Here is a 13,722-nt window from a genome sequence, read left to right as displayed (position 1 = left end):
CCACCAACTAGGTGTTGGGGTGGCACGAAGCGCCACCCCAACAGCTAGTCTATCTATATATATAAAAATAAGTTGTCTGTCCGTTACGCCAGATTATATCTTCTATATATATAAAAGAAAACAAACTAGAATGTAAAAACTGGAAATTGCATAAATATTTCGAAATATTTTGACAATAGATTAAAGTAATTCGAAAAAAGAAAAATGGTAAAAAACTTAAAAAAACTAAAAAGAAAAAACTATAAAAAATTAAAAATTAAAAAATTAAAAAAAGAAAAAACCTAAAAAGAAAAAACGTAAAAAAATAAAAAGATAAAAAACTAAAAAAAAACTAAAAATAGCTAAAAAACTAAAAAAAAAAAGAAAAAACTAAAAAAACTGGGAATTGCACAAATATTTCAATATATTTTGACAATAGATTAAAGTAATTCGAAAACCTTAAAACAGATACCCCAAATTTGAGGTTTAATATAAATTGTTGGAGCTTTATTATGCTTGTCGCGTAAAGATTTTTCCAAGTGTCAATGTTAGAATGAACATTGACAAATTGAAAAGAACAAATCAATAAAAAGAAGAAACTAAAAAAAGGGAAAAACTAAAAAAGAAAAAAAAACTAAAGAAGAAAATGTATCTATATATATATAAAAATCTATATATATAAAAATAGGTTGTCTGTCTTTTATGTCTGTTACACTATGTCTGTTACGCCAGATTATATCTTATCTATACATAAAAATAATTTGTATGTATTTTTGTATTAAGGGTTTGCATATGACGTCTGAAAAATAAAGAAGAAAAAGAAAACTGAAAAAAGAAAAATGGTAAAAAGCTAAAAAAAAACTAAAAAGAAAAAAATAAAAAAAACTAAAAAAGAAAAAAAATTTAAAAAAGAAAAAACTTAAAAGAAAAAATGTAAAAAAATAAAAAATAAAAAGGTAAAAAACTAAAAAGAAAAAAAAACAAAAAAAAGCTAAAAAACTTAAAAAAAGAAAAACTAAAAAAACTGGGAATTGTACAAATATTTCAATATATTTTGACAAAAGATTAAGGTAATTCGAAAACTTAAAACAGATACCCAAAATTTTGAGGTTTATTATAAATTGTTGGAGCTTTAGTTTGCTTGGCACCTAAAGATTTTTCCAAGTGTCAATGTTAGAATGAACATTGACAAATTGAAGAAAACAAATCAATAAAAAGAAGAAACTTAAAAAAGAGAAACTAAAAAAGAAAAAAACTAAGAAAAGAAAAAACTAAAAAAGAAAAAAAAACTGAAATGAAACTGTATCTATATACAGTTTGTCAGAAATGACAACCGGGACACTCAAAGAGAAATTACAGACTGGGATACCGGGACACAAATGACGACCACAGTCCACCTGTCGACCACATCATTTGTGTCAACCGGGACACAAATGACAGAATATAAAAGACGACCTGGACACAGGGACACAACTACAACGGGGACGCCGGGGGCACAGGGGGATATATAAATGACGACGGGGACACAGGGAATGTTCGATTAGCAATCACCATCAATAAAGCTCAAGGGCAATCGTTAGAAAAATGCGGTATAGATATGAATACGGATTGTTTTCCATGGATAATTATTATGTTGCATGTTCAAGAGTTGGTAAACCTGACAATCTATTTATATGGACAGACAGTAGGACAGCAAAGAATGTTGTATATTCGCAAGTTTAACGTAGTTAAATATATATATATCTATCTATATATATATATAAATAAGTTGTCTGTGTGTCTGTGTGTCGAGTGGCGTCATGTTTGTGTGTCGACTGACGTCATGTTTGTCGACTGACGAAATTACAGACTGGGAATTCGGAACGCAAATGACGACCGGGACATAGGGAATATAAATGACGACCGGGACACTCAAAGAGAAAGCGACCGGGACACAAGGAATGTTCGATTAGCAATCACCATCAACAAAGCACCGGGACACAAATGACGACCGGGACACAGGGGATATAAATGACGACCAGGACACTCAAAGAGAAATTACAGACCGGGACACCGGAACACAAATGACGACCGGGACAAAAATTACGACCGGGACACCAGGACACAGGGAATATAAATGACGACTGGGACACTCAAAGATAAATTACAAACTGGGACACGGGGACACAGGGAAACAACAACAACAGGGACGCCGGGGGGCACAGGGGGATATATAAATGACAACGGGGACACAGGGAATGTTCGATTAGCAATCACCATCAACAAAGCTCAAGGGCAATCATTAGAATAATGAGGTATAGATCTGAATACAGATTATTTTTCCCATAGACAATTATATGTTTTACTAACCGTTTTCGATGGAGTATATCTTCGGACATTTTTTATTTACATTTTCCCCATACCTCTGTAGGAGCTGATGGAGAGCAAGTTGTTAGTATGATGCCAAACAATGCACGAATTTGACTTGGAGTTGACGTTTCGCACGCGTCATTGATGCAGTTATCCCAGTGTTGGTCATTCTCCAATAAATTCAGAGCTTGGCATGCACTACGGTAAGTGTCATGTATAGTACCGTTTACAGTTCTCAAATACTCAAAGGACGTCGGACCGGGTACATTCACCAAAAGCAGGCGTAGAAAGAAGCATTCATGTTGATTGGAGTGAACGGTGTAGAGTCTTCCTATCGTGGTATCTTTGAAGATGGTAGTTTGGCCTTCGACTGACTTACCCTGTTTTCGACGTTCACATACTTTATTTTTAGTATTCCACGTGTAATACGAAGGCACTTCAGTATACAGCAGTTTTTTTGCAAAAGAATCATTTTTGCATAGCGAAAAGAAAGCAGTTAACTTTGTATCCAGTGTCTTCAGGGCTCTTTGTTGCACGTTGGATTCCGAAAAATAAACACGTTGACCATTCTGTAAATGTACCGCTAAGTGAACAACAGCTGGACTACATTCATGTATCGGAAATGAAATAATTCGCCAAACAGCTTCATTACTGCTTATGTATCTTCCAGCCAGATATTGTACGATTTTGCCGATATCTTTGATTTCGGACTGCAAGCCAAAAACTGCCATGTCACTGCCTTTGTTGACGTATTTACATATGTTTTTGATTGCATTTAAGGAGTTATAGTATTCAACGTTTATGTGTGCATTAAATGTTTTTGATAATAATGGGGAATTTGGAACAACCTACTGGTTATCTACTTCGATGGTGGTACCGTTACGCTTCTTTATTGTTGCTGTTTTACCACCATCTTCAGTAGATCTTCTTCTATATTGTTGGTAACCATCATTACCATTAATTGTGTTGGATACTAAAAGTCGAGGATATTGCTTTGTGCACCTTCCTTTGGCCAAGCATGATGAATTTTCGTTCAGTGCACCGCAAGGTCCATGTATCATTTTGTTTACAACAATATCATATAACCGCTTATCGACATTTTCATCAGGTATTTCAGCGGAAATATCATCAATTTCGTTAGAAGTAATTTTATAGTGTAGCCAGATTAGTATATGTGCGTGTGGCAAACCTCGTTTTTGCCATTCCACTGAGTACATCCAGCATCGCACTGACCCAAACACTTCAAGTTTTACTATGTAGTTTATCAGTGATTTCAATTTGCCGGAAGACACGGGCCGTAATGTCATGTCTACGAACCGCCGATTGTCCTTGAAGTAAAAGCTGCTGTATCTCGTCCCAACATTGATTACATGTAAATGTAATAAATAAATCTGGACGACCATAGTAAGAACATTCTGTTCTTACTTTCTCTATCAGCCGCAAGCCTGTTTTCTTGCTGTTCTTGTGATTCCTCGGCACGCCTTCTTTTTTCACTTTCTCTTTTAACAGCAAGTCTGGTTTCGCGTTGCTCTTGTGATTCCTCGGCACAGTTTTTTTTTTACTTTCTCTATCAGCAGCAAGTTTTTTGGCATAGACTCTTTGAGCAGCTTCATCGGCTGTTGACATTGTAGTTTATTCAGTCATTTTACAATTAAACATTTTTCCGTGAACGAATGTTTTAAATACCTTTAATGACGTCATCGTCATAATGACGACATGACGACCTGATGACATGACGTCACCATGACGACCTGATGAAATGACGTCACTCGACACACATACACACAGACAACTTATTTTTATATATATAGATTATTATTATTGTTATCCAAAAAGAGTCGGCACTCCACCTTGTCCTTCGATTGAGAGGTGAGATGCCATTTTTTGTCAAAACCCTTACTGGAAAGACCATAACTCTCGAAGTTGAGCGTTCAGATACTATTGAAAATGTCAAAGCAAAGATCCAAGATAAAGAAGGCATTCCTCCTGATCAGCAGCGGCTGATTTTCGCTGGCAAGCAGCTTGAAGATGGTCGTACTCTGTCCAATTATAATATTCATAAAGAGTCGACCCTCCACCTTGTCCTTTGGTTGAGAGGTGGGATTCAAATTTTTGTCAAATCCCTAACTGGACAAGAACATAACTCTCGAAGTTGAGCCTTCAGAAACTATTGAAAACGTCAAAGCAGAGATTCAAGATAAAGAAGGCATTCCTCCTGCTCAGCAGCGTCTGTCCGATTATAATATCCAAAAAGAGTCGACACTCCGCCTCATCCAGCAATTGAGAGGCGGGATGCAAATTTTTGTCAAAACCTTAACCGGAAGGACCATAAATCCCGAAGTTGAACCTTTAAATACTATTTAAAATGTCAAGGCAAACTGTGTCTGATTTTCGCTGGCAAGCAGCTTGAAGATGGCCGTACTCTGTGTAAAAAATTTCATTTTTAAATTCTATTAATCGTTTAAAGATTTTGCAATTTTTACTTCCTCTCAATTCTCTATTAAAACTATGCTTTGAACTTAAGAATATTAAATAGTTTTTAATTATAATACCCAATTATTAATTTGAAGAAATTAATAGTTAATATTTATTTATTACAAGATTAAATCATTTTTTGTTTATTCAAATCATCTAAGCTTAAAATTAAATTATTTAGTTCAAGTTCCTTTTATTATCGATATTCCTTTTATATCATCCATTCATAAACAAAAATATTCCAAAGGGCTCAGTGGCCAGTTATTAGGGAAAAAACAACAAAACAAAATATAAATAGCTATTAAATACATTCACACTTTAAATATATTTAGATTCTACTCACCAATCCTCACCCGAGCACAACTGGTCTCCGCGCCACTTACTTAAAAAAAAAATAACAAAAAATATATACATCGAGGATCCAACACTCACACCACCCAAATCTAAGTAATTGAATTCAATCTAAATAATTAATTAAATAAATCAAATCTAAATAGTTGAACAATAAATAACTGATCAAAATTATAATTTAATTTATTATTTTTTTTAATCAAAAAAATTCTTTAACTGTTTCTTGAAGGAGCCTATGGTACAGGACCGTCGAATCCCAACAGGAATGGAACTCAAGGCACGTCCGACAGCAACTATCAGACCAAAGTCTGAGCACTCCGCAGGGGTGGATGGCACTAGCACATCATGCTGGTTCCTAGTTTCATAAGGACTGACATTTCTAACAGTCTCAAGAAGCCCGAAAAAACTTGATGGAAGGTCTCCATGAAAATATTGAAATGCAATGAAAGAGAGTGTAATGTATGAATATCTTTAATCTTCAGAAGCTCAACAAAAATATGGTTGGTAGACACCAGGACTTCTGTTGATTTCAGTTGGAGATTATGTAAAGGTGTAAGTTAAGATGGACATGTAGACATCCACACTGACGAGCAGTAACATAAATAAGAGTAAATAGGAGAGAATTATAATAGTCGAAGGATAGAGAAAGGAAAGACTCACTTCAGCTTCCAAATAATTCCAAGGCCTCGAGAAACTTTTAACCTCATTGGCTAAATATGCCACTTGAAAGATAGGTTTTTATCCAGAAGTACCCCGAGTAATCGAACAATCCAGTCAACTGGGTGGGATATGGACCCCTTATATGTTTGAAGCTCTGCCACTCATGGCACTTTTGCCTATGCAGGAGAATATAAGAAGAAACGATTTTCTTACATTCAAAGCTAATAAATTTGCATCAAACCAATGATATATGTTTTCTGTCATCAATTGTGGCTTGAAATTAAGGGATAATTCATCAGGTGCTGCAGTCCCCAGAGTTCTGTCGTCGGCGAATGCAAATAGTTCTTCATGTTGACCGGACGTATCCATTGCTCCAACCACAGCATCTCCTTTCAGGCTCAATTGACAACAGAAATTAGATCCTGGGCTGCTAAATAGTCGATAGAGGTCTCGTTGGCATATATGAGGAAAAGGAAGAGCCCCAGAACTGAGCCTTGTGGCACTCCATATTCAACTGAAACATGCTCATCAGAAGCTTCAACTACAATGAATCGACCAGTTAGGAATGAAGAAAACCAGGACAGAGCGCCTTCACGAACATCTTGATGCGACAACATACCAAAAAGGATCTGGTGTGTAAGGCTGTCAAAAGCTTTCTTCATATCAAGGATTATTGCCGCAGGGATAAGGCCGAAGTCTAAAGACTGTCGTACAAAGTGAAGAAACATATTACATCTGTGTTCTGTTGAGCAGTTCTCCCGAAAACCAAACTGGTGCAGATGAAAAAACTTCTTCGCGTCCAGGAAACTCAGCAGACGCTTCAGCATAGCCTTTTCAAATGTTTTAGAAAAAACAGACAGAAGAGATATAGGCCTATAGTTTCCAGGGTCCTCCCGGTCAGCTTCTTTCAATAGTGCTATCACTCGTGCCAACTTCATGCGCTGAGGGAATATTTCAAGCTTGAATGACTGGTTAACCAATCGGCACAGTGGTGTAATAATTGAAGGAAGAATTTGTGTAACCAATTTGGCAGGAATTTGGTCGAATCCGGATGAAGAATTTTTCAATGAAGAAATTATTATTATCAGTTCCTGCTCAGTAATTCCCTATGCAGTTCCTGCACAGGAAGGACCGAGGAATTACTTCCAAGATCTAGAACTTGAAGAAGGAACCACACCTAGCACCGTTGTTTTCCCTACCTCAGAAAAGCTGAAAAATCCAAAAGAAAAGCTGATTCTGAACATTAAGTGATTTAGGGAGCTATCGAGGACTTGCCGATGGTTGCGTAACTTCCTTAATTACATCCCAAGTTTCCTTAATACTTTTGCCGCAATCCGCAAACCTTCGGGAAAAACGTGTAATTTTAGCTTTTCCAATCAGAGTTTTAAGCATCTTCCGGTGTAGTTTAAAAGCCTCTAATTTAGAATCACTTGGTCTATTCCTATACTCTTTCCAAAAGTTCTGTTTCCTCTTTGTTGACTTCAGTATTCCAGCTGTGGTCCATGGGGCTACGGGTGTTGATCTCTTAGAAAGACTTGGTTGGGGTCTTCGGCAATGGTGAATAAATTTCTCCTTCACTGTTTCATATAAAAAAAATCAAATATCACATTATAGTTTTCTAAGCTCACCCTTTCAGGTATTGTAAACTCCCATGACGTAGTGAATAGATCATCTTTCAGCTTTTCGATGTTTGCTGGAGCATATCGGAATTTTGGCTTATTATCGGGGGCTGTTCGGCGGGCAAGCCGGGGGAGTGGAAGCAAAACGCCTACTGGAAAATGATCCGATGTATCTGATAGTTGCACTTCATTTCTTACCGAATGTATAGATGAGACCACATTGTCAATTAAGGTTGCAGATTCGTTCGAAATTCGTGTAGGGATATTTGTCCAGGGAGTTAACCCGGACGAGATTACTGGTGCCAGTATATCACAAGCCTGACTTGATGACATATCCATCATGTCAAGTATATCACAAGCCTGACTTGATGACATATCCATCATGTCAACGTTAAAATCACCCATTTAAATAATTTCTTCCTTTTCAGACAATACTTTCCCTCGAACATTCTCTAATATTTCCATAAATTGTTTCGTTGATCCGCTTGGAGATCTATATATTTCACAAGTTATTATCTTTTCTTTGGAGCCTGTAGCCGATTCTATGAACAGAGATTCAAAATCCTAGCCCCCCCTTTTTTGCTATCTTTCTATTTAGAAAAATTGAGTTATATCCAAGTATATCCATAAGCAGCTGGTTCTTTTCATTTAAAAAATGTCACATAAGCCAATAATTCCAGGGCGAAGATTCCTATATATAAGCTGAATATCATCCAGGGAAGAATTCAGCCCTTGAGCATTCGATTGCACAACCCGGAGGACATCCTCCCACCGAGCTCCAACATCCGCTAACACAAACTCCTCCAAAAATAACTATCAATAATATTATCTAAATTTTCGTCAAAATTCATATTCGGTGTCCTGCCTATCGGGTTATTCAAAATTTCATTAAAATTTACTCTAGGACTATCATATTCACCTAATTTTCTTTTCGTGAGATTAGCGTCAGTCTTCGATGAAAACTCGATTTCATACATTACTATTTACCAATATAGGTGATGAATAGAAGCCACGCTGTAGTCGAGTGAACACGGGCAATGTAGACATCCTAATGACAGCAAATTCATAAGGCAAAGGCACGAATTTTTCGGGCTTTGTAAAAAGCCCGAGGCACAAGGCTTTGCAAGTTCAGATGGTAGGTCATTACTGATACTCTTTCCTGCACCTTTTAGGCTACCAACACAAACCATAATACTATCTATATGCCTAAGATTCAGAACAGAGACAAAAACGGGGTCCGAAGACAAACATAGGGTCCTAGACAAAGATAAGATCCGAGAATAATACACAGAGGGTATATTTCATTCAAGAATCTTGATTCCATTTACTATTATGAAAGACTATACCTATTATTTTGAAAATCTCCTTGAACTGCTCATTAATCGAAAATCGTATTTTAGACCTCAAAAAGTTTAGATCAGAATGCCTTTCCGCTGTAAATCAGACGGTTATTTTCTTTCCCATCTATTGTAAGAATCTTGTTATTAGGTTTATGGGTTGCTTACCAGGGATTAATCTCTTCTTGGTATAGCCTTGGAAATGTTTGTTTGTACGAATTGATTCTTGCTAAATAACAAGTGCGAATTGTAAACAGGGGTTGTATAGAAGGACAAGAGGATTTTGGAAGGAGTTAGTTGGTGTTGGTACTTTGGCGAGTGTGGGTAGCTTTGCTTAGATGTGAGTAGAATAATTTGTTCCTTCTCAATCTCATAATGTTAATTTACTAGTTTCCAAAGCGCGACATGAGTCTCGCTGATATAATTTAAATACCTTGGAACATTTTGTTCGCTCACATATTAGTTAGTAGTTAGTTTATTTTAATATCTTAAACTTATTTCAGTACGAAGACTATGCAAGATTGTACTCATATTACAAGTTATAAAACTTTTTGATTTTCTTGATTATCTTTTTAAACGAGAATATTAAAAACCAAAAACCAAACTTCTTTGAAAAATAAAATCTTTGCTCTTTTATAACTCTTGTGCTGTGTTAACTTTATCTCAAGTATTAGGTACGGGTTATTTCTAGCACTTCTTATATATTTATTAACCGGCAGAGTTTGATGCCTCCGCGCTACTCAAACTATTGGTAATTCTCCAGACTCTGTTTAAACCGGTTACACTATTATTTCTAGACCGTGACTGTCTTATTGTTTTTCTTAACCTTTTGATACAAAATTCTACTTTTAAAAAATGTTAACCTTTTAATAACTTTACCATTTTTACTTCATCTCACCTATTCACTAAATTTATATATGGAACTTACGAATATTAAATAGCTTTTATTATATTATTTAATTATCAAATTAAAACATTAATAATTATTTTTTTTGCCTGTTGCAAATAGAAATTATTTTTTCCCATTCAAATTAAGCAAGCTTAAAATTAAACTATTTGAGTGTTTAGCCACGATCGTGAGAATAACATACAAAAGGTGTATTTCGTTCAAGAATCTTGGTTTTGTTTATTAATATGATAACAATGGTAATAATTAGAGAAATTATAAATATTTGAGGATTCTTAAGTTGTCGTTCATTCTTCAAAGGGCTTTTATTCAATCAAGTTTAGTAAAATATTCGGTAGTAAAAAAAATATTCATAGGGAAATAAAAATTTCTCTACCAAGTTTGACAAAAAGGCTTTTTACCAACAAAACTACTAGTTTTTAACAAAACCTTACAAAGTTGATTTTTTTTATATTCCATGAAAAACGGGTTTTCGTTTCCGGGTGTTACTGGTTTGGCCCTTAACCTCTCAATTGCATTTCCTGAATGAAAGGTCAAGAAACGAATATCTATGTCACTGGCGGAGACTGTAAATTCCAATATCATATTCTTTACCTTTTTTTCTTTACTATGGGATGAAACAACTATTTTTCCCTTTACTTTGACTGCTATTACAGAAAGAAGACATCACCACCTACTTGGCTTTTGTTTTTCACGGGAACTAAATGCTACTCCATATTGCCTGGCATCCATAATTTCTTCAACAGAAGTTTTTAATCAGGCACGTTTAGATGCACTAGCTCGACATAGTATAGCCAATCATTGTCCCAGAAGAAACTAAAGGGTTGGATGCCTCTAAGCGACTCTACTTCGTCTCTCATCACTAGCTACCAGTCTTTCTTCTGGACTTCAGATCACAACTTAGATACCAATACAGTTATGAAAACTTGATTTATTTTTGGGACACAGAGCGTGGTAGCGATGCTAGCGGCTGGAGACAGGAAACTGACAGCACAGCTTAGACAACCAATATTGGTATGTAAGCTGTGTATGCAACAAAACAAATTTCTGTTCCCACCTCTGGTGCTGTAGTACGATCTACGCGTCGGAGCACGGGCTTGGAGGAGGTGCCAAGTTCAGAGCTCTATATCAAAGGCTTCTCATGGGCAAGATAGGAGTTTTCATAACTGTATATTGGTATCTAAGCTGTCCTTCAGATCCACGTTTCCAATTTACAGTTGGCTGCGATTTAATAGCAACCTTCGAGATGTGTGGGTATTTGCACGGAGTAGACAATATCCCAGCCCCACGACCCGTCGTCTCTTTACAATTTGTCAGACTGGCTAGTATTTTTTATGGTGCTCTCGGATCTCCTTCTTGGATGCTCTGTCATGGTACAGGACGCTTAGGATATACCCTCATCTTTGTACCCTCACAGTATAATCTTAGAATTTTGAAAAAATGCTAGGGCATTTCTTTCTCTTATAGAAAATGCTAGATAATTTATCGCTCAACCTTTAATATAGAGTGAAGAGATATAAGCACCCTGAAGGTTTGGCAGCTATTGCGCATTACGTTATTACGTTTATCAAAAAATTACTTTTAACAATGTCATTTATTCTAGCTGATATAATAGGCAAAAATAAACTTGACAAAAGAATTGTTTATTCCATTCCTCTTTCGTTCATGCCTTTATTCTTAAGGGTAATCGCACCAATCTACATATAGTAGCTGATATATTAGCAAATAATAAGATATGGATTTTTTCTTCAGAGAAGCGATTTTTTGCGTGGAAGGAATGCATTACCACCTGATTGCTTTTTACTTTTGACAGGAACTAAACACTACTCCATATGGCCCGGCATTCATAAATATTTCCAACCTAATTTTTTCGTTGGTGTTGCCAAATACCCATACAGGCCCGTAGGAAATGCTGTATAGGTACATAATTTGCAGAAGTGTTATTATTGCTGCCAAAATGTCATTTAGGGCCCCAGGAAATGCACTGTAGGAACACCAAGCAGTGAAAACAGTTTTTTTCTCGGGGAAGTAATTTTCTATGCTGAAGGATGCAGTGTTTCCACTTCATATTTTTTGAAACCCCAAGAAGGAAAGTGGGAAATCCAGAGAAATACCTATTTTCAATACCAAAATCTCTACAGGTGCCTCAATTTTTGCCTTCTTTTTAAATCCCTAGTAAACCCTCGTTATGCTGCCTTTTAATTGAATTTGTTCAAGAAGACTTTTTTTGCAACTCAAAACCATTTACTTGCACCAAAATATCTTCTTTTGACGTTGGAAGCAACTATTTGTATTAATCAACTAGTTGAATTTGGTTTTTGTTTATAGGCTCCGGTACCAGATTTCGGATCCTAGACAAACGAAATTTTTTTTTCATATTACTTTATCCTAATCAATTATTATTTTGCAACACCCCCCTTTTTATTTGAATTAGTACAATGGATTGGCATGAATGCTGTCCAACCGGTTGACTTTTTAAGGATGATTTTTATTTTGACATGTTTTCATACTGTACTAGCTGTTGGGGTGGCGCTTCACGCCACCCCAACACCTAGTTGGTGGGGGCGCTTCGCGCCCCCCAAGCCCCCCTGCGCGCGGAAGTCGTTACGCGCCATATTATTTACGCGCCATTGTAGTTGTGTCCCTGTGTCCCACCGGCGAATATAGATAGATTTATGTTTTTAACTACGTAAAACTTGCGAATATACAACATTCTTCGCTATCCCATTGTCTGTACATATAAATAGATTGTCAGGTTTACCGACTCTTGAACATGCAACATATAATTGTCCATGGGAAAAACAATCCGTATTCAGATCTATACCTCACTATTCTAATGATTGCCCTTGAGCTTTGTTGATGGTGATTGCTAATCAAACATTCCCTGTGTCCCCATCGTCATTTATACATCCCCCTGTGCCCCCCGGCGTCCCCGTTGTAGTTGTGTCCCTGTGTCCCAGTCGTCATTTATAGTCGACAAACATGACGTCAGTCGACACACAAACATGACGTCAGTCGACACGTCCCAATCGTCATTTGTGTCCCGATGTCCCAGTCTGTAATTTCTCTTTGAGTGTCCCGGTCGTCATTTATATTCCCTGTGTCCCGGTCTGTATATACATTCGTTTTTGAATTGGTATATGATGAAATAAATTTTTAGTTTTTTTCCTCTTGTTTTTTTTTTGGTTTTTACCTATTTTTTAGCTTTTTCTTTTTTTTTCTTTTTTCTTTTTAGTTTTATTTTGTAGTTTTTACCTTTTTTATTTTTTTTTAGTTTTCTTTTTCTCCTTTATTTTTCAGTTTTTTTCCTTTTTTTAGTTTTTTTTCTTTTTCAGTTTTTAGGTTTTTTATTAGTTTTTTTTCTTTTTAGTTTTTTTGCTGTTTTTACCTTTTTATTTTTTTTTTCTTTTTTAGTTTTTTACCCTTTTTTTAGTTTTTTAGCTTTTTTATTTATTTTAGTAGTTTTTACCTGTTTTTTAGTTTTTTTTCTTTTTTAGTTTTTTCTTCTTCTTTTGTATTAATGCTAAAGCCAAGGTTCGAACCTGGAACCTCTCGGACCTAGAACCTGGAACATAACGCTTTACCAACTCAGCTACTTCGGCTTGAATACATTTAACTTTTTTAGTTTTTTTTATTTTTATTTTTAGTTTTCTTTTTCTCCTTTATTTGCCAGTTTTTTCCCTTTTTTTAGTTTTTTATTAGTTTTAGTTTTTTTTCTTTTTAGTTTTTTTTTGTAGTTTTTACCTTTTATTAGTCTTTTTTTAGTTTTTTACCCTTTTTTTAGTTTTTTTCGTTTTTTAGCTTTTTTAGTTTTTTAGCTTTTTTAGTTTTTTTTAGTATTTTCTTTTTAGTTTTTTTGTAGTTTTTATCTTTTTTAGTTTTTTTTTTCTTTTGTATTAATGCTAAAGCCAAGGTTCGAACCTGGAACCTCTCGGACCTAGAACCTGGAACATAACGCTTTACCAACTGAGCTACTGTATTTGTATTTGTATCGGGTTAACGACGCTTCTTGACTACTAAGGTCCCTGCGTCGGCCCTGTAGTGC

General features: G+C 35.7%; 1 pseudogene; it reads left to right on the top strand.

The window, feature by feature from the left end:
* Window positions 1-7,717, top strand: part of LOC136033097 (polyubiquitin-C-like) — a 63,439-nt pseudogene extending 55,722 nt beyond the window's left edge.
* The last annotated feature ends 6,005 nt before the right edge of the window (window positions 7,718-13,722 follow it).

The sequence above is a fragment of the Artemia franciscana genome, chromosome 11 (assembly GCF_032884065.1).
Source record: "Artemia franciscana chromosome 11, ASM3288406v1, whole genome shotgun sequence".
In the NCBI taxonomy this organism is placed as follows: Eukaryota; Metazoa; Arthropoda; class Branchiopoda; order Anostraca; family Artemiidae; genus Artemia; species Artemia franciscana.
This window is presented reverse-complemented; position numbering and strand designations above follow the sequence as displayed.